The sequence below is a fragment of the Oncorhynchus gorbuscha genome, linkage group LG11 (assembly GCF_021184085.1).
Source record: "Oncorhynchus gorbuscha isolate QuinsamMale2020 ecotype Even-year linkage group LG11, OgorEven_v1.0, whole genome shotgun sequence".
NCBI lineage: Eukaryota > Metazoa > Chordata > Actinopteri > Salmoniformes > Salmonidae > Oncorhynchus > Oncorhynchus gorbuscha.
The window spans coordinates 69,136,479-69,156,478 of NC_060183.1; the positions used below are offsets into that span (position 1 = coordinate 69,136,479).

General features: G+C 47.4%; 2 pseudogenes; both read right to left on the reverse strand.

Moving 5' to 3' along the window:
• Positions 1–715: 715 nt before the first annotated feature.
• LOC124047711 lies at positions 716–11,625 on the reverse strand (annotated as a pseudogene).
• A 1,999-nt stretch (positions 11,626–13,624) lies between these two features.
• The window catches only part of LOC124047712, a 29,346-nt pseudogene continuing 22,970 nt past the window's right edge, over positions 13,625–20,000 (reverse strand).

A 20,000-nucleotide genomic window follows, 5' to 3' on the forward strand; every position in this document is an offset into this window, starting at 1 on the left:
TGTGTGTGTGGGCTCTGGAGCTGTGTGTGTGTGTGTGTGTGTGTGTGGGCTCTGGAGCTGTGTGTGTGTGTGTGTGTGTGTGGGCTCTGGAGCTGTGTGTGTGTGTGTGTGTGTGTGGGCTCTGGAGCTGTGTGTGTGTGTGTGGGCTCTGGAGCTGTGTGTGTGTGTGTGTGTGTGCTCTGGAGCTGTGTGTGTGCTCTGGAGCTGTGTGTGTGCTCTGAGCTGTGTGTCTGGGCTCTGGAGCTGTCTGTGTGTGTGTGTGTCTGGGCTCTGGAGCTGTCTGTGTGTGTGTGTGTCTGGGCTCTGGAGCTGTCTGTGTGTGTGTGTGTGTCTGGGCTCTGGAGCTGTCTGTGTGTGTGTGTGTCTGGGCTCTGGAGCTGTCTGTGTGTGTGTGTGTCTGGGCTCTGGAGCTGTCTGTGTGTGTGTGTGTCTGGGCTCTGGAGCTGTCTGTGTGTGTGTGTGTCTGGGCTCTGGAGCTGTCTGTGTGTGTGTGTGTGTCTGGGCTCTATACAATGGTGTTTACTCCCATCCAAGGCTGCCCTTGGCTGGGGAGAGTTTGGGGTAAACCAAGGAGAAGGACTATAAATAATCACAAGCTGGAAAATCACAGCGTGGATAGAGAGGAAGAGGAGTGTGCCTGACTGCATAAACACACGGATATAGGCAATCTCTTACACACAAACATCCATGATTGCTCCAACAAACACTACCACAGCTAGTGTACACACTCAAACACGAGACACACAGAGTACATTCACAGGCGAGCACACTTGCGTAAACCCCAACATTCACATCAGCTTACAGTTAGGCCAACCGCCAGGCCAACCGCCAGGCCAACCGCCAGGCCAACCGCCAGGCCAACCGCCAGGCCAACCGCCAGGCCAATACACAAACTCGAAACACACACAAGTGATTTCACAGAAGACACGTGCACCCGTGCCATGTTTAGAACTCATGTTCACATGCTGAATTTGAGAGGAGCCATAGATTGCTGTTGCCTCTGGGGGAAAACAGAAAATCTGTCCTAACTCAAACCAGTTTGTCCGTGTGGCTCACTAAAGTGCAGGATACGAACGGTCAAATTCTGTTGTCTGATTTGCATTTAGAGTTTATCTAATCAGTCATTCAGATGGTTCCAATCAGAGTTTTCCACAATGATTCCGTTGGTGAGGAAATAACACAAGCTGAGACGATGCCGAGCACAGAACACACACAGCATGGAATACTGAGCGGTAAACACACACAGCATGGAATACTGAGCGGTAAACACACACAGCATGGAATACTGAGCGGTAAACACACACAGCATGGAATACTGAGCGGTAAACACACACAGCATGGAATACTGAGCGGTAAACACACACAGCATGGAATACTGAGCGGTAAACACACACAGCATGGAATACTGAGCGGTAAACACACACAGCATGGAATACTGAGCGGTAAACACACACAGCATGGAATACTGAGCGGTAAACACACACAGCATGGAATACTGAGCGGTAAACACACACAGCATGGAATACTGACTGATGGCTCACACACAGCATGGAATACTATTTGATAAGCTTACACAGCATGGAATACTGAGGCGGTAAACACACACAGCATGGAATACTGAAGCGGTAAACACACACAGCATGGAATGCTGAGCGGTAAACACACAGCATGGAATACTGAGGCGGTAAACACACACAGCATGGAATACTGAAAGCGGTAAACACACAGCATGGAATACTGAGCGGTAAACACACACAGCATGGAATACTGAGCGGTAAACACACACAGCATGGAATACTGAGCGGTAAACACACACAGCATGGAATACTGAGCGGTAAACACACACAGCATGGAATACCGAGAAACATACTGAGCGGTAAACAAACACAGCATGGAATACTGAGCGGTAAACACACACAGTATGGAATACTGAGCGGTAAACACACACAGCATGGAATACTGAGGCGAAATACTGAGTAAACACACACAGCACATGGAATACTGAGCGGTAAACACACACAGCATGGAATACTGAGCGGTAAACACACAGCATATGGAATACTGGGCTGTAAACACACACAGCATGGAATACTGAGCGGTAAACACACACAACATGGAATACTGATTTGCTGGTAAACACACACAACATGGAATACTGAGCGAGTAAACACACACACAACTTGGGAATACTGAGCGGTAAACACACACAGCATGGAATACTGAGCGGTAAACACACACAGCATGGAATGCTGAGCGGTAAACACACACAGCATGGAATACTGAGCGGTAAACACAACAGCTTGAATACAGCAAAAACAGCATGGAATGCTGAGCAGTAAACACACACAGCATGGAATACTGAGCGGTAAACACAGCATGGAATACTGAGCGGTAAACACACACAGCATGGAATACTGAGCGGTAAACACACACACAGCATGGAATACTGAGCGGTAAACACACACAGCTTGGAATACTGAGCGGTAAACACACACAGCATGGAATACTGCAAATAATAAAGCGAGTAAACACCACACAGAAACACATTATCCTAGGAAACTAGAGCGGTAAACAACACAGAAACACATTATCTTGGAATACTGGTGGATGGAAACAACACAGGAAATATGGAATACTGAGCGGTAAACACACAGCTTGGAATAGAAAGTGGATGGAATAAACACAGAAACACACAATATCCTGTGAACTAGAGTGGATGGGAATAACAACACAGAAACACATTATCCTGTGGAACTAGAGTATAATACCAACACAGAAACACATTGTCCTGTGGAACTAGAAAGTGGATGGAATACCAACACAGAAACACATTGATCCTGTGGAACTAGAAAGTGGATGGAATACTAACACAGAAACACATTGTCCTGTGGAACTAGAAAGTGGATGGAATACCAACACAGAAACACATTGTCCTGTGGAACTAGAAAGTGGATGGAATACCAACACAGAAACACATTGTCCTGTGGAACTAGAAAGTGGATGGAATACCAACACAGAAACACATTGTCCTGTGGAACTAGAAAGTGGATGGAATACCAACACAGAAACACATTGTCCTGTGGAACCAGAAAGTGGATGGAATACCAACACACAGAAACACATTGTCCTGTGGAACTAGAAAGTGGATGGAATACCAACACAGAAACACATTGTCCTGTGGAACTAGAAAGTGGATGGAATACCAACACAGAAACACATTGTCCTGTGGAACTAGAAAGTGGATGGAACAACACAGAAACACATTGTCCTGTGGAACTAGAAAGTGGATGGAATACCAACACAGAAACACATTGTCCTGTGGAACTAGAAAGTGGATGGAATACAAACCACACCTGTGCAGTTTCAGCCATCTTTCTGTTCAAACTCGACTTGGCTGTGGCATATTTTTCCACAAAGCCCTTTTGTAGGTTTCCGTGGCTTTCTTGGCCTTCACTCCAGCCTGCAGAGATCAGAGACAGACAGACAACAGGAAAAGCCATCTGTTTTCACATGTCACCATCAGCCTCAGTCACACAGTCCTCTATGGAGCACAGATCTCACCGAGCAGACACACATGTGATTCAGAAACAGATCGAGGAAAAAAATATACATTTTATTCTGGCATGAAGTACTACTACTCATCTACGTAATGACAGACCGGTGATAAGATATGGAGATACAGAGAACGTGGATAGTGATAGGTCATCTACAGCTGTACCTGTGATCTCCACCTCATATCTCTGTGTTGCTCTCTCCTAGTGTAGTTTAGTCAGTGTACAGTACCTTCTCCTAGTGTAGTTTAGTCTAGTGTACAGTACCTTCTCCTAGTGTAGTTTAGTCTAGTCTAGTCTAGTGTACAGTACCTTGTCCACATCTCTCTGTGTTGCTCTCTCCTAGTGTAGTTTAGTCTAGTGTACAGTACCTTGTCCACATCTCTCTGTGTTGCTCTCCTAGTGTAGTTTAGTCTAGTGTACAGTACCTTCTCCTAGTGTAGTTTAGTCTAGTGTACAGTACCTTCTCCTAGTGTAGTTTAGTCTAGTGTACAGTACATTGTCCACATCTCTCTGTGTTGCTCTCTCCTAGTGTAGTTTAGTGTAGTGTACAGTACCTTGTCCACATCTCTCTGTGTTGCTCTCCCAGTGTAGTTTAGTCTAGTGTATAGTACCTTCTCCTAGTGTAGTTTAGTCTAGTGTACAGTACCTTGTCCACATCTCTGTGTTGCTCTCTCCTAGTGTAGTTTAGTCTAGTGTACAGTACCTTCTCCTAGTGTAGTTTAGTCTAGTGTATAGTACCTTCTCCTAATTAGTTAGTCTAGTGTACAGTACCTTGTCCACATCTCTCTGTGTTGCTGCTCTCTAGTGTAGTTTAGTCTAGTACAGTACCTTCTCTAGTGTAGTTTAGTCTATGTACAGTACCTTCTTCCTAGTGTAGTTTAGTCTAGTGTACAGTACCTTGTCCACATCTCTGTGTTGCTCTCCCAGTGCAGTTTAGTCTTGTACAGTACCTTCTCCTAGTGTAGTTTGGCCTAGTGTAGAGTACCTTGTCCACATCTCTCTGTGTTGCCCTCCACTCATGCGAGTCTCTCCCTGCTCCACAGTTTTAGCGTTGTAGTTCTCCTTGGACTTCTGTAAGGCTACTCCGGTGGTCTGTATGGTCTGGACTGATCAGCGTGGACGCCACCTCCTCCTTGGTCTGGGTAGGAAAGAGGAAGACAGCAACCATTGAAACAAACACATTCATTTTACTGTCCTTGTATGAAAAGCCCATGATTGAAACTACTAAAGGAAGTAAAGATCATTATAATGGTAGAAAGTAGCTTAGCTAAATGGCACCTGACATTCTTGTGTCTGTGTGTGTGTGTGTGTGTGTAAGCCTTTTTGAAAGAAAGGAAAGCTCAAACCCAATTCCCCTGCTAATTCACATGGTGTTTGGTTAGTTAGGACGGCTGGGACACATACACATGCCATAGGAGGTGAGCTCATTGTTTACTTTCTATAGAGGATAGAGAACACACATTTTCCAGAATCCATCAGTAGAATCACTCTCAGAAACCCTTTCCTATGGCAGTGACTGAAAGAAGTCTACTTTATTCAGCTCCAGAGGGCAAATATAGGTTATCTGTTAGCATGGTAAGCCTGCCACAAACAGAGCACAGACACCAGCAAGGACAGACTAGTTGAGAAGCAGGTAACACCTAGTGGTTAAAAGTGTTTGGCCAGTAACAGAAATTACGCTGGTTGTATCCCCGAGCTGACGGTGAAAATCTGTCGATGTGCCATTGAGCGAGGTACTTAACCCCAATGGCTCTTTGTAAGTCGCTCTGGATAAGAGATCTGCTAAATGACTCAAATGTAAATCCTACAGAACAAATTGGCGTGTTTGTGTTGTGTGATTCTGCCTGCCTGGGCTGTTTGTGGGTCTGGGCTTGTTATAAAGGAAAACAATATCTGATGTGTGGTGTTCGTGTTTTGTTTCTCCATTCGCACCTTTTTTATGGGCCTTGGCCTGGTCATCCACGTACCTCTGCACGTCTTTGATAAGCCCTGTAGCTTCCTCACCAGCTCCAGGTGGCAGCTGGCCAGCTTCTCTGTGGATGTCTTAAACACATCCCACACTGGGGCAACGTCCTGCAGCACACAGACTTTATTAACTGGAGATCAGTAGATCATTCATTCTGTGAAGACTGGTCTTGTCATTTTAAATAGGGAGGGTTGATATAGGACACAAGCTTTTTCACCTGACGCACGAGCGTGTGTGTGTGTCTTACCCGAGCTGAGAGAAGTTACCAGCTGACTTGGCAAGTTTGGTCGTGGCCTGGCATAGACCTCTTCTATGGTAGCCCTAGAGGGGTCAAGCACAGAACGTTACCTTAATAATTTACCTATTGAATCAGTAACCTCATTCATGATGCGTTCCAAATGACACCCTATTCTCTATATAGCACACTACTTTTGACGAGGGACATTTATGATTCAACTTTCCTCTAGTGAATCAGGTCAACCATAATAAATCCATCAACACAGCACTAAAACCCTCAAATCATCTACCGGTTGGAAGGGGTTCCATTGAGTGTTTACAACAAGTACTATACATGTAAGTCAAGGCCCAAGACAACTCCACACCCACTGAACACTCACAGACACTTGGAACATAAACGTTTGAGTGTTAGTCAGTCTGATTATTAGTCAAAGCAAAGCCCAACCAAGTGGAGAGCTCTGTTCATCAAGGTCTCCCATTTAGTGTAGTGTCGAAACACAGAGACGAGATTCCCTCACCATCCCTCACCATCCCTCCCCTCCCATCCCTCCTATCCATCCCTCCTATCCATCCCTCCTATCCATCCCTCCTATCCATCCCTCCTATCCATCCCTCCTATCCATCCCTCCTATCCATCCCTCCCATCCCTCCCATCGTATTCAGGACGAATATTGGCTGTGTGTTACAGTAGGCCTATATAAAACACATGGTACAGTACTGTAGGTGCATGGTCTGTTTCTGGCCACCAGAGGGAGCCACAACGCAACGTTTGAGGTATGAGACTTCCTCAAAAGAGACACAGAAAACCATGGGAACACAGATTCAGATTTTAAAAATTTTATTGAACATTTATTTAACATGACAAATTAGTTAAGAACAAATTATTAATTACATTTACATTTACATTTAAGTCATTTAGCAGACGCTCTTATCCAGAGCGACTTACAAATTGGTGCATTCACCTTATGACATCCAGTGGAACAACCACTTTACAATAGTGCATCTAAATATTTTAAGGGGGGTGAGAAGGATTACTTTATCCTATCCTAGGTATTCCTTAAAGAGGTGGGGTTTCAGGTGTCTCCGGAAGGTGGTGATTGACTCCGCTGTCCTGGCGTCGTGAGGAGTTTGTTCCACCATTGGGGAGCCAGAGCAGCGAACAGTTTTGACTGAGCTGAGCGGGAACTGTACTTCCTCAGTGGTAGGGAGGCGCGAGCAGGCCAGAGGTGGATGAACGCAGTGCCCTTATTTGGGTGTAGGGCCTGATCAGAGCCTGGAGGTACTGAGGTGCCGTTCCCCTCACAGCTCCGTAGGCAAGCACCATGGTCTTGTAGCGGATGCGAGCTTCAACTGGAAGCCAGTGGAGAGAGCGGAGGAGCGGGGTGACGTGAGAGAACTTGGGAAGGTTGAACACTAGACGGGCTGCGGCGTTCTGGATGATTACGATGATGGCCTACCCCGGCCAATGCTGTGCCAATGGTGCACTGCCCTATGGGACTCCCAATCACGGCCTGCTGTGATACAGCCTGGAATCGAACCAGGTCTGTAGTGACGCCTCTAGCACTGAGATGCAGTGCCTTAGACCGCTGCGCCACTGATGGGTAGGTAGGTGTGCAAGTTGATTGTCAGTTACAGCGAACAGTAACGATATAGGCCTAACCCTGAGATGTAAGCTAGTAAGCTACCTGTGACCCATCTAATCAAATGAAATTTTATTTGTCACATACACATGGTTAGCAGATGTTAATGCGAGTGTAGCGAAATGCTTGTGCTTCTAGTTCCGACAATGCAGTAATAACCCAATCTACACCACAGACTGGAAAAAAAGACGATATAGGACAAGTCTACGCCTCCACTAACAGGAGCTTACCCAGTGTCAAAGCAAACTTAAGCTGTGGGAAACTTTCCTGTTTGTGTGGTAGGCTAATATTTACAGTCTGTGGCAAAACATAGTGCGGTAAATGCAGTGTCTGTTTGAGTGATGAGCACATTTTTGTGTGGGCCAGCCCATCCTGAATTCCAACAGGAGACCTTGAGCAGACGAGGTTATAAAAATAGACCTCAAACACAATGAAAGACATCAAGGCGTGAGAGGAATTCTAAAGGAGGTATGATTAAGCTCCTTATTATGGCTGAGAGGCTACAGGTATGCAGTCCACTGCCAAGGTGTTTTACAGTCTATGGAGTGTTCAGGTGTGCAGGTGGCCTAAATCAGGCCTAAGCCTGGGAGAGTAGGCTACACCACATGCTCGTTCCACAGTTCATTTTCTCTTTAAGGAGAGCTGAAAGAGGACTGGATTTCCTTAGGTTGCATTAATCAAACTGTTGGCTCCTGGTATAATAATTGCACCGAAAGGAGATGGCTGCCTTTACGATCCCATAATCAATTGTGCATGTTTTTTTTGTTTATTTGTAACTTATTTTGTATATAATATTTCTCCCACTGTGTCTTATGACCAAAATTGCTTCTTGATATCAGGGCAGCGATAACTCACCCCGTACTGGATGAATTCTTCTTCAACTAGTCGGACGGGAAGGATTTACTCCAGACACCTGACAAAGCCCTCATCCCCATCATTTGCAGGAGGAAAAGACAGCAATATCGTGGACGGGGTCCAGTTGCCTTGTAAGGATCCGTCGCTGAGTGGGTAATCTACTTTTACCATCGGTCCTATTAGCCAATGTACAATCACTCGATAATAAAACAGATGAACTACGAGCACGTATATCCTACCAACGGGACATTTAAAAACTGTATCTTATGTTTCTATGAGTCGTGGCTGAACAACGACATGATTAACATACAGCTGGCTGGTTTTAAGATTTTTTTTCGGCAGGCTAGAACAGTGGCCTCTAGTAAGACAAGGGGCGGTGGCTTATGCATATTTGTAAACAGCTGGTGCACGAAATCTAAGGAAGTCTCAAGGTTTTACCTCGCCTGAGGTAGTGTATCTCATAATAAGCTGTAGACCGCACTATTTACCAAGAGAGTTTACATCTATATTTTTTGTACCACCGCAGACGCTGGCACTAAGACCGCACTCAATGAGCTGTATTCCGCCATAAGCAAACAGGAAAACGTTCATCCAGAGGGGGCGCTCCTAGTGGCCGGGGACTTTAATGCAGGAAACTCATCAGTTTTACCTCATTTCTATCAGCATGTTAAATGTGCAACCAGAGTGAAAACAATATTAGAATGACCTCTGACACGCTCATAATTGCCCCGTCACATACTCCTGTGTTTACTTGTAGGTCGTTCAGCATGAACCTGATTCCCGGTCTATGGCTGGAGAGCCCCCATCCCCGCAGGAGGCCTTTTGTCTCTTGGTAGGCAGTCATTGTAAATACAAATTTGTTCTTAACTGACTTGCCTAGTTAAATAAAGTTGTTTTTTTATCATTAAAAAAAAGAGATCGACAAATGTATCAAATTTAACATCATGATTCAGAATTTTAACACTCAATTATCATAGTGAATTATTGTAATGTTTGTTATGTGTTAATTAATCCCATAGGGGATGGGTTGCCAACTGGTGATTTGATAAGCACATACTATGTCTGGATGTAGCCTTCTGTCTTCAAATGTGGGTGTTCTGGGAGTGCTAGTTAGGCTTAGCTATCTTCAATTATAGCTGTGAGTGCTACTGTAACTAGCTTGCTAAGTTATACAGCTGAGAAGAGCAAAACAGATCAATCAATCAGTTACAGAACAGATACTGTATCCTCAAACACATAACACAGAGAGATATATAGCATCTTCGCCCCCTCTTCCGCCTCACACCTCCCCTTGTGCTTCTCTGCCTGTGTGTGCGCTGTTGCTGTGACTTCTCCCACTCATTTGCAGCAGAATTGAGTGGGGAAAAGTTGGCAAATGCTATTAAAACCACAGAAACTTTAGGTGGCAAAACTCCCCAAAGGCAGAGCCTGAAAAGTAGAATTTGTCAATAGACTTAACAATAAAAGTCACTGGAGCGGTCTGAAAACGTTCTTAATATAGCGACAAAGTGACTAAATTGGCAACACTTAACGGCATGGAAGACAGTGAGCCAACCCTATGCCGTGGGAGACCATTGATTGGTAGGCAAATAAGGATTCCTTTATACTGTGGAGTGAATTTGGAAAGTATTCAGACCTTCACATTTTTCCACATTAGCTTACATTACAACCTTACTCTAAAATTGTGAAATAACATTTAAAAATGCCTCAATCTACATTCAAAACCCCATAAAGACAAAGCAAAAAAAAGTGTAGAAATGTTTGCAAATGTATTAAAAATAAAACAGAAATACCTTACTAACATAAGTATTCACACCCTTTGCTATGAGCTCAGTGCATCCTGTTTCATTGATCATCCTTGAGATGTTTCTAAAAAACTTGATAGGAGTCCACCTGTGGTAAATTCAATTGATTGGACATGATTTGGGAAAGCAACACACCTGTCTATATAAGGTCCCACAGTTGACAATGCATGTCACGGCAAAAACCAAGCCATGAGGTCAAAGGAATTCTCCATAGAGCTCCAAAGACAGGTTTGTGTCAAAGGTTACCAAAACATTTATGCAGCATTGAAGTCCCTAAGGACAAAGTTAACTCCATCATTCCTAAATGGAAGTCTGGAACCACCAAGACTCTTCCTAGCGCTGGCCACTCAGCCACACTGAGCAATCGGGGGAGAAGGGCCTTGATCAGGGAGGTGACCAACAACCCGACGGTCACTCAGACAGAGGTCCAGAGTTCCTCTGTGTAGATGGGAGAATCATCCAGAAGGACAACAATCTCTGCAGCACTCTACCAATCAGACCTTTATGGTTCAGTGGCCAGACGGAAGCCACTCCACAGTAAAAGGCACATGACAGCCCGCTTGGAGTTTGCCAAAAGGTACCTAAAAGTACTCTCAGACCATGAGAAACAAGATTCTCTGGTCTGATGAAACCAAGATTGAACTCTTTGGCCTGAATGTCAAGGGTCACGACTGGAGGAAACCAGGCACTGGTCTTCACCTGGCCAATACCATCCCTACTGTGAAGTGTGGTGGTGGCAGCACCATGCTGCGGGGATGTTTTTATGCGGCTGGGACCGGGAGACTAGTCAGGATTTGTTTGGCCCCCTTGTGTACTAAGCCGGTAATACTGTAAATCCCGGGATGGGTGAAGGACGTTATGACAATATGAAAATCTGGATACTGCCCAGCCCTAATGTGTGCACATTTATGGACGGGTGATGTGGCTCATTCGGCCAATAGAATGCTCCCCCTGAACTCATTATTTTGACAGAAGGGGAAGGCATTTTCACATTGGGCTTTACCAATGAGCCAGCATTTGTCACTTTATCGATTGTACCATCAGCTGGCATCCTCCACACCTGACCCAATTTGACTGTGCATGACCTTTAATGGACGGTCAACTTTTAGGTTAACCAGAAAAATTGGTGTTGAGTACATTTTTAAGTAAGTCTCGGATTCATCTCTATGATGAGAACAGCATTGGGTTAAACAGAACCCTCAAAACAAGGGTGAGCGGAGGTTTAACTAAGGAAACACCAAATGGCATAGCCTGGTTACAAACATAATAGTTAGCACATGACACAGCACAAACTGATCCAGAACCAGGCTACCAACAACTTACCTTTCTCTGATGAACTCCGTAAGTTCCTTGGAGGAGATTTGACCATGCTTCATGTTGTGGTAGAGAACATCAAATCCATTGTTTTTTCACCCTGGGGGAAAAAGAAGAGATGATTAGCCTAGTAAACTGAAAAACCGGTCAAGGATGAAAGTGTTTCCTTCATGCTTTACTGCCCTGGCCTTCTCCACTATGAGCCTCCTCAAGGTCCTCATCGCCAACAGCCTCGACTGGTCCACCATAGTCATCCTGGCCATAGTGTTTAGGTTCTACAATGCTGCCTATATGTTTCTATGGTCCCTACAATGTTCTAACAATCCATGTACGGTTCTATGTGGTTTTATGCTCCCTAAAACAGTTTAAACGGCCTCTATATGGTTCTATGCTCCCTGGAACGGTTCTACAATCCCTATACAACTCAGAATGTCCTGAATAACGTTAATGGAGCAGGTTGAAGATGGGTCCTCAACAGTCAGAGACTGTGTAGATTGTGACAGTACTGACTATAGACCACTATTCTGTGTGTTTGTGTAGCAGTAACCATCACTACTCTGGATTGGTGTCCAGTTGCAACAGTGGGTATAACAAAATGCATACACCACCCACCACTCAATAATTCATATGCCATGGACATGTGTAAAACTGTCTGAAGTTTGGCTAGTGTTTGTTTGTTCAGTACCTAAGTAAAAACCCCAAACCAAGGTTATTCAACCCACTGGGTGCCTCAGCTGCAAGCACAACATACAAGCACATATCTATACCTTCTGACTAGGCAGTCACCTCCTTGCATGTCCAAGATAAACATTTGTTCTCTGTTGCTAGGCAGGAACTCAAGTCTGTTCCTATTACTGGTATTGTCAAGCCTGCCTAAGTCCTCTGGTCCCTTCCCAGAGGTTGCTTCTCTTCAACTGTTGAGCTTATCTCGTGTTGAGTTCCACATTCCTCCTTGTCCTAGTTCTACAGAAACTGAGACTAGATTGTTACTCTTCACCTCCTTCCTTAGAAATATTAACTTCACTGAGACAACATACTTCAGAGCCAAAATACACAAACTTTACCAAACCACAATACGAACAGCAGCTTTTCTGTACCAGTCTCTTTAGCACACATTCCACTCCTTGTCATGCCAAAGTTGTTTAATATGACAGGAGTGGAATGATAGCTAAACAGACTGGTACTCAGGCTCTCTGTTTGAATCGTAGGCTACGCGTTAGGGAAGTTCAAAGGTTGTTTGAGGAATACCTTACAGTGGCCTGATCTGACTCCTACACATTATGAGGTGAAACACAAAACTGACTTAAGATCAGTTTAGGCGTCCGCATGCTTCCCACCAGAAACAGTTCAGAAGAATTTTTGCATATATTATGATGACATTTTGTGACGTTTTGTTTGTTGTTTCTGCTGTCCAGACACACAAGCCTCATTTGTTTGATTTAGACTTCTGCTGTCCAGACACACAAGCCTCATTTGTTTGATTTAGACTTCTGCTGTCCAGATTTTTGTTTGAGACTTCTGCTGTCCGACACACAAGCCTCATTTGTTTGATTTAGACTTCTGCTGTCCAGACACACATTTGTTTGAGCCTCATTTTGTTTGATTTAGACTTCTGCTGTCCAGACACACAAGCCTCATTTGTTTGATTTAGACTTCTGCTGTCCAGACACACAAGCCTCATTTGTTTGATTTAGACTTCTGCTGTCCAGACACACAAGCCTCATTTGTTTGATTTAGACTTCTGCTGTCCAGACACACAAGCCTCATTTGTTTGTTTTAGACTTCTGCTGTCCGGACACACAAGCCTCATTTGTTTTTATGCACAGTTTTGTCATTGAGAAATACTGCACCAAATCTTAGATGTAAAATTGCATGCCTAAGATCTCATCTGTAAAAACGCCAAAATTAATGACAGATTTCTTGTTATATTTGATTCATTCTGATTATTTTGAGGAAATGTATACTGGCTACAGCATCTCAAAATGGACAAACAGTACTATTCTCGTTTTTCAAGCAAAGGTATTTTAAGGGTGTATACGAGCACACTCGTTTGGTTGGCCTAGCCAAGTTCCAGCCCAACTGAAGCATGCTGATACCTAGAGGCTACTTCCTCCAGCAGCAAAGGGCTGCCCTGTGTCAGAGCCTAGGTATGTCCAACAGGGGGAAGAAATGAGCAAGCGCATAGTAACTGACCTGGTTCCAATCAGGTTTATCAGGCCTACTCAAGGGAAACTCAGGAAACTAATTCCACAACTACTCAACCTTTGACTTCCTCTTTAGCATGTGGCCCTGGAAATCACAAGATCACAAGCAAACAAATACCAAATGTTCCTCTTACATGAATAAGTTACACAATTCATAGTTATTACTGTACTATGAAACACAATCCATAGTTATTACTGTACTATGAAACACAATCAATGTATTACTGTACTATGATAACTTCAGTACAAATGACTGACTGCTACAAAAGTAGCTTTGATACACAATAGCAAGGGGATGAATAAAGGGACCCTGGCAGGACGCTGTGGTTCACCATGTCAACTGAACCAACCCGTGACTGCCACACAGCCACTTCCTGGTCGCTTCCACACTCAGCAATTTGTATCCAGTACCATACAACATCACACCCCGCTGTGCTCATTTTAACACATGGGTTCATCCAAGAGGTCAGGGGAGGTCACGCCAAACGAACCTACAGCCTGGTGCAAATGACGATAGATATTTGCAGGGCAAAAAGAAAAAAATAGAGAAAGAGGAAAAGCAGAAGTCATTTCCTGAAGCCAGACAGAACAGTAATGGTATAGAATAGACTTCCTATTACAGAGTGTGGTTATTTAGAAAACAGTCCAGACTGTGTCGAAATTAAAAATACCAAATGGCACTCTATTCCCTATATAGTGCACTACTTTTGACCAGGGCCGCACAGTGCTCTGCTAAAAAGTATTGCACTATAGGGAATAGGTTCTATTTCAGACACAACCTACGCCTCAGCTCTGTGGCTATAATCAATAGTGTGACATTAGCTTTAGCACATGACTCACACAGCATGCATCACATAGGCTATCCTAGGCTAACAGCTGCAAATTCTGTCCCGTCTGCTAACTACTGTACAGACCATGGCTGTCACAGACCTCAGTCACTGACTGCAATAACTAGATACCAGGGAAGCTGCAGAGAGTGAGAGACAGAGTGAGAGAAACAGACAGAGGAATAGAGACAGAGAGTCTGAGACAAATACAACTCCAAACAGGAAGGGCTAATATTCGGTGCTTTTGGAATGCAGCAATATAAAATAAATTCAATACAAATAAATAAATAAAAAAGGCAGGAAACAGGTCTGGGCGTTGTGGCTTTTTCCACCCCACCAGTACAATGCCCCATAGCAACTTGTGAAGAACAGATACACATTCTATACAAGGCAACAGCTTTCGTGGTTTTGAGTCTGAAAACCAACCATGCTGTGTTATATCACTACTCAGAGTTGAAAAAGGAACAGTATAAAGAAGTGAGTGGTACTAGAAGTGCCACATGGCTCTTGACTTGAAATGCACCCTTTGGAGATTCATTGACCAAGTGATTAATATTCTAACCACACATTGTGAAATTCAAGAACACTCAGTCATTACTCTTGGCCTGGCAGTGAGTGGCCTGTTTAAGAATGCAGTGCCCTCCACCCCAGTGAGAGATAACATGTGGAGGGGTTGGGCACGCATATCAATCCATGCCTCTGTGGAGTGAGACGAGAGATGCTCACAATGTCAATTGAAAAGAGCTCAAATCTTCCCAAGAACAGAGCTGAGAGAGAGAAAACGAGAGAGAGAGCCAGAGAGAGAAGAGAGAGAGCCAGAGAGAGAGAGAGAGAGAGAGCCAGAGAGCCAGAGAGAGCCAGAGAGAGAGAGCCAGAGAGCCAGAGAGGGAGAGAGAGCCAGAGAGAGAGAGCCAGAGAGAGAGAGAGAGAGAGAGCCAGAGAGAGAGAGAGAGCCAGAGAGAGCCAGCGAGCCAGAGAGAGAGCCAGAGAGAGAGAGCCAGAGAGAGAGCCAGAGAGAGAGAGAGCCAGAGAGAGAGAGAGCCAGCCAGAGAGAGAGAGAGCCAGAGAGAGAGAGAGCCAGAGAGAGAGCCAGAGAGAGAGCCAGAGAGAGAGAGCCAGAGAGAGAGCCAGAGAGAGAGAGCCAGAGAGGCGAGCCAGAGAGCCAGAGAGCGGCCAGAGAGAGAGAGCCAGAGAGAGAGAGCCAGAGAGAGAGAGAGCCAGAAAGAGAGAGAGAGAAGCGAGCCAGAGAGAGAGAGAAGCGAGCCAGAAGCCAGCCAGAGAGAGAGAGCGAGCGAGCCAGAGAGAGAGAGAGAGAAGCGAGCCAGAGAGAGAGAGAGCGACCAGAGAGAGAGAGAGCGAGCCAGAGAGAGAGAAGCGAGCCAGAGAGAGAGAGCCAGAGAGAGAGAGAGCGAGCCAGAGAGAGGCGAGCCAGAGAGAGAGAGAAGCGAGCCAGAGAGAGAGAGAGAGAGCCAGAGAGAGAAGGCAGGCCAGAGAGAGAAAGCGAGCCAGAGAGAGAGAGAGAGCGAGCCAGAGAGAGCGAGCCAGAAGAAGAGAGCAGAGAGAGAGAGAGCGAGCCAGAGAGAGAGAGAGCCGGACCAGAGAGAGCCAGAGAAGCGAGCCAGAGAGAGAGAGAGCGAGCCAGAGAGAGAGAGAGAAGCGAGCCAGAGAGAGAGAGCGAGCCAGAGAGAGAGAGCGAGCCAGAGAGAGAGAGCGAGCCAGAGAGAGAGCGAGCCAGAGAGAGAGCGAGCCAGAGAGAGAGCGAGCCAGAGAGAGAGCGAGCCAGAGAGAGAGCGAGCCAGAGAGAGAGCGAGCCAGAGAGAGAGCGAGCCAGACAGAGAGAGCGAGCCAGAGAGAGAGCGAGCCAGAGAGAGAGCGAGCCAGAGAGAGAGCGAGCCAGACAGAGAGAGAGCGAGCCAGACAGAGAGAGAGAGCCAGACAGAGAGAGAGAGCCAGACAGAGAGAGAGAGCCAGACAGAGAGAGAGAGCCAGACAGAGAGAGAGAGCCAGACAGAGAGAGAGAGCCAGACAGAGAGAGAGAGCCAGACAGAGAGAGAGAGCCAGACAGAGAGAGAGAGCCAGACAGAGAGAGAGAGCCAGACAGAGAGAGAGAGCCAGAGAGCCAGAGAGCCAGAGAGAGCCAGAGAGCCAGAGAGAGCCAGAGAGAGAGCCAGAGAGAGAGAGAGCCAGAGAGAGAGCCAGAGAGAGAGCCAGAGAGAGAGCCAGAGAGAGAGCCAGAGAGCCAGAGAGAGAGAGAGAGAGCCAGAGAGAGAGAGAGAGAGAGCCAGAGAGAGAGAGAGAGAGCCAGAGAGCCAGAGAGAGAGAGAGAGAGCCAGGGAGCCAGAGAGAGAGAGAGAGAGCCAGAGCCAGAGAGAGAGAGAGAGAGCCAGGGAGCCAGAGAGAGAGAGCCAGAGAGAGAGAGCCAGAGAGAGAGAGAGAGAGCCAGAGAGAGAGAGAGAGAGCCAGAGAGCCAGAGAGAGAGAGAGAGAGCCAGGGAGCCAGAGAGAGAGAGCCAGAGAGAGAGAGCCAGAGAGAGAGAGCCAGAGAGAGAGAGCCAGAGAGAGAGAGCCAGAGAGCCAGAGAGAGAGAGCCAGAGAGCCAGAGAGAGAGAGCCAGAGAGAGAGAGCCAGAGAGCCAGAGAGAGAGAGCCAGAGAGAGAGAGCCAGAGAGAGAGAGCCAGAGAGAGAGAGCCAGAGAGAGAGAGCCAGAGAGCCAGAGAGAGAGAGCCAGAGAGAGAGAGCCAGAGAGCCAGAGAGAGAGAGCCAGAGAGCCAGAGAGAGAGAGAGCCAGAGAGAGAGAGAGAGCCAGAGAGAGAGAGAGAGCCAGAGAGAGAGAGAGAGCCAGAGAGAGAGAGAGAGCCAGAGAGAGAGAGCCAGAGAGAGAGAGCCAGAGAGAGAGAGAGAGCCAGAGAGAGAGAGCCAGAGAGCCAGAGAGAGAGAGCCAGAGAGAGAGAGAGAGCCAGAGAGAGAGCCAGAGAGAGAGAGCCAGAGAGAGAGAGAGAGCCAGAGAGAGAGAGAGAGCCAGAGAGAGAGAGCCAGAGAGAGAGAGCCAGAGAGCCAGAGAGAGCCAGAGAGCCAGAGAGAGCCAGAGAGCCAGAGAGAGAGAGAGAGACAGAGAGAGAGAGAGAGCCAGAGAGAGAGAGAGAGAGAGCCAGAGAGAGAGAGAGAGAGAGAGAGCCAGAGAGAGAGAGCAGAGAGAGCCAGAGAGAGAGAGAGAGAGAGAGCCAGAGAGAGAGAGAGAGCCAGAGAGAGAGAGAGAGCAGAGCCAGAGAGAGAGAGAGAGAGAGAGCAGAGAGAGAGAGAGAGAGAGCCAGAGAGAGAGAGAGAGAGAGAGAGCCAGAGAGAGAGAGAGAGAGCCAGAGAGAGAGAGAGAGAGAGCCAGAGAGAGAGAGAGAGAGAGCAGAGAGAGAGAGAGAGAGAGAGCAGAGACAGAGAGAGAGAGAGAGAGCCAGAGAGAGAGAGAAAGAGAGAGAGAGAGAGCAGAGAGAGAGAGAGAGCCAGAGAGAGAGACAGAGAGAGAGAGCCAGAGAGAGAGCAGAGAGAGAGAGAGAGAGAGAGCGAGAGAGAGAGAGAGCCAGAGCGAGAGAGAGAGAGAGCCAGAGCAGAGAGAGAGCAGAGACGAGCAGAGAGAGAGAGAGAGCCAGAGCGAGAGAAGAGCGAGAGCGAGCAGAGAGAGAGAGAGCCAGAGCAGAGGAGCCAGAGAGAAAGACAGAGCCAGAGAGAGAGAGAGACAGAGAGAGAGCAGAGAGAGAGCCAGAGAGAGCCAGAGAGAGAGACAGAGAGAGAGCCAGAGAGAGAGAGAGAGAGAGAGAGACAGAGAGAGAGAGAGCCAGAGAGAGAGAGAGAGAGAGAGAGAGAGAGCCAGAGAGAGAGAGAGCAGACGAGAGAGAGAGAGAGAGAGAGCCAGAGAGAGAGAGAGAGAGAGAGAGAGAGAGCCAGAGAGAGAGAGAGAGCCAGAGAGAGGAGAGAGCAGAGAGAGAGAGAGAGCCAGACAGAGAGAGAGAGCCAGACAGAGAGAGAGAGCCAGAGCAGAGAGAGAGAGAGCCAGACAGAGAGAGAGAGCCAGACAGAGAGAGAGAGCCAGACAGAGAGAGAGAGCCAGACAGAGAGAGAGAGCCAGACAGAGAGAGAGAGCCAGACAGAGAGAGAGAGCCAGAGAGCCAGAGAGCCAGAGAGAGCCAGAGAGCCAGAGAGAGCCAGAGAGAGAGCCAGAGAGCCAGAGAGAGAGCCAGAGAGAGAGCCAGAGAGAGAGCCAGAGAGCCAGAGAGAGAGAGAGAGAGCCAGAGAGAGAGAGAGAGAGAGCCAGAGAGAGAGAGAGAGAGCCAGAGAGCCAGAGAGAGAGAGAGAGAGCCAGGGAGCCAGAGAGAGAGAGCCAGAGAGAGAGAGCCAGAGAGAGAGAGCCAGAGAGCCAGAGAGAGAGAGCCAGAGAGAGAGAGCCAGAGAGCCAGAGAGAGCCAGAGAGAGAGAGCCAGAGAGAGAGAGCCAGAGAGCCAGAGAGAGAGAGCCAGAGAGAGAGAGCCAGAGAGCCAGAGAGAGAGAGAGAGAGCCAGAGAGAGAGAGCCAGAGAGCCAGAGAGAGAGAGCCAGAGAGCCAGAGAGAGAGAGCCAGAGAGAGAGAGAGAGAGCCAGAGAGAGAGAGAGAGCCAGAGAGAGAGAGAGAGCCAGAGAGAGAGAGAGAGCCAGAGAGAGAGAGAGAGCCAGAGAGAGAGAGAGAGCCAGAGAGAGAGAGCCAGAGAGAGAGAGCCAGAGAGCCAGAGAGCCAGAGAGAGCCAGAGAGCCAGAGAGAGCCAGAGAGCCAGAGAGAGCCAGAGAGCCAGAGAGAGCCAGAGAGCCAGAGAGAGCAGAGAGCAGAGAGAGAGAGAGAGAGCCAGAGAGAGAGAGAGAGAGAGCCAGAGAGAGAGAGAGAGAGAGCCAGAGAGAGAGAGAGAGAGCCAGAGAGAGAGAGAGAGAGAGCCAGAGAGAGAGAGAGAGAGAGCCAGAGAGAGAGAGAGAGAGAGCCAGAGAGAGAGAGAGAGCCAGAGAGAGAGAGAGAGAGAGCCAGAGAGCAGAGAGAGGGAGAGAGAGAGCAGAGAGAGCAGAGAGAGAGAGCCAGAGAGAGAGAGAGAGAGAGCCAGAGAGAGAGAGAGACAGAGAGCCAGAGAGAGAGAGAGAGAGAGCCAGAGAGAGAGAGAGAGAGAGCCAGAGAGCAGAGCAGAGAGAGAGCCAGAGAGAGACGAGAGCCAGAGAGAGCGAGAGCCAGAGAGAGAGCAGAGCCAGAGAGAGACGAGAGCCAGAGAGAGGCGAGAGCCAGAGAGAGAGCAGAGAGCCAGAGAGAGACGAGAGCCAGAGAGAGAGAGCCAGAGAGAGAGAGAGAGCGAGAGCCAGAGAGAGGCGAGAGCCAGAGCGAGAGAGAGAGAGCCAGAGAGAGAGCGAGAGCCAGAGAGAGACGAGCCAGAGAGAGGGAGAGCCAGAGAGAGAGAGCAGAGAGCAGAGAGAGAGAGAGAGCCAGAGAGAGAGAGAGAGAGAGAGAGAGAGAGAGCCAGAGAGAGAGAGAGAGCCAGAGAGAGAGAGAGAGCCAGAGAGAGAGAGAGCAGAGAGAGAGAGAGAGAGCCAGAGAGAGAGAG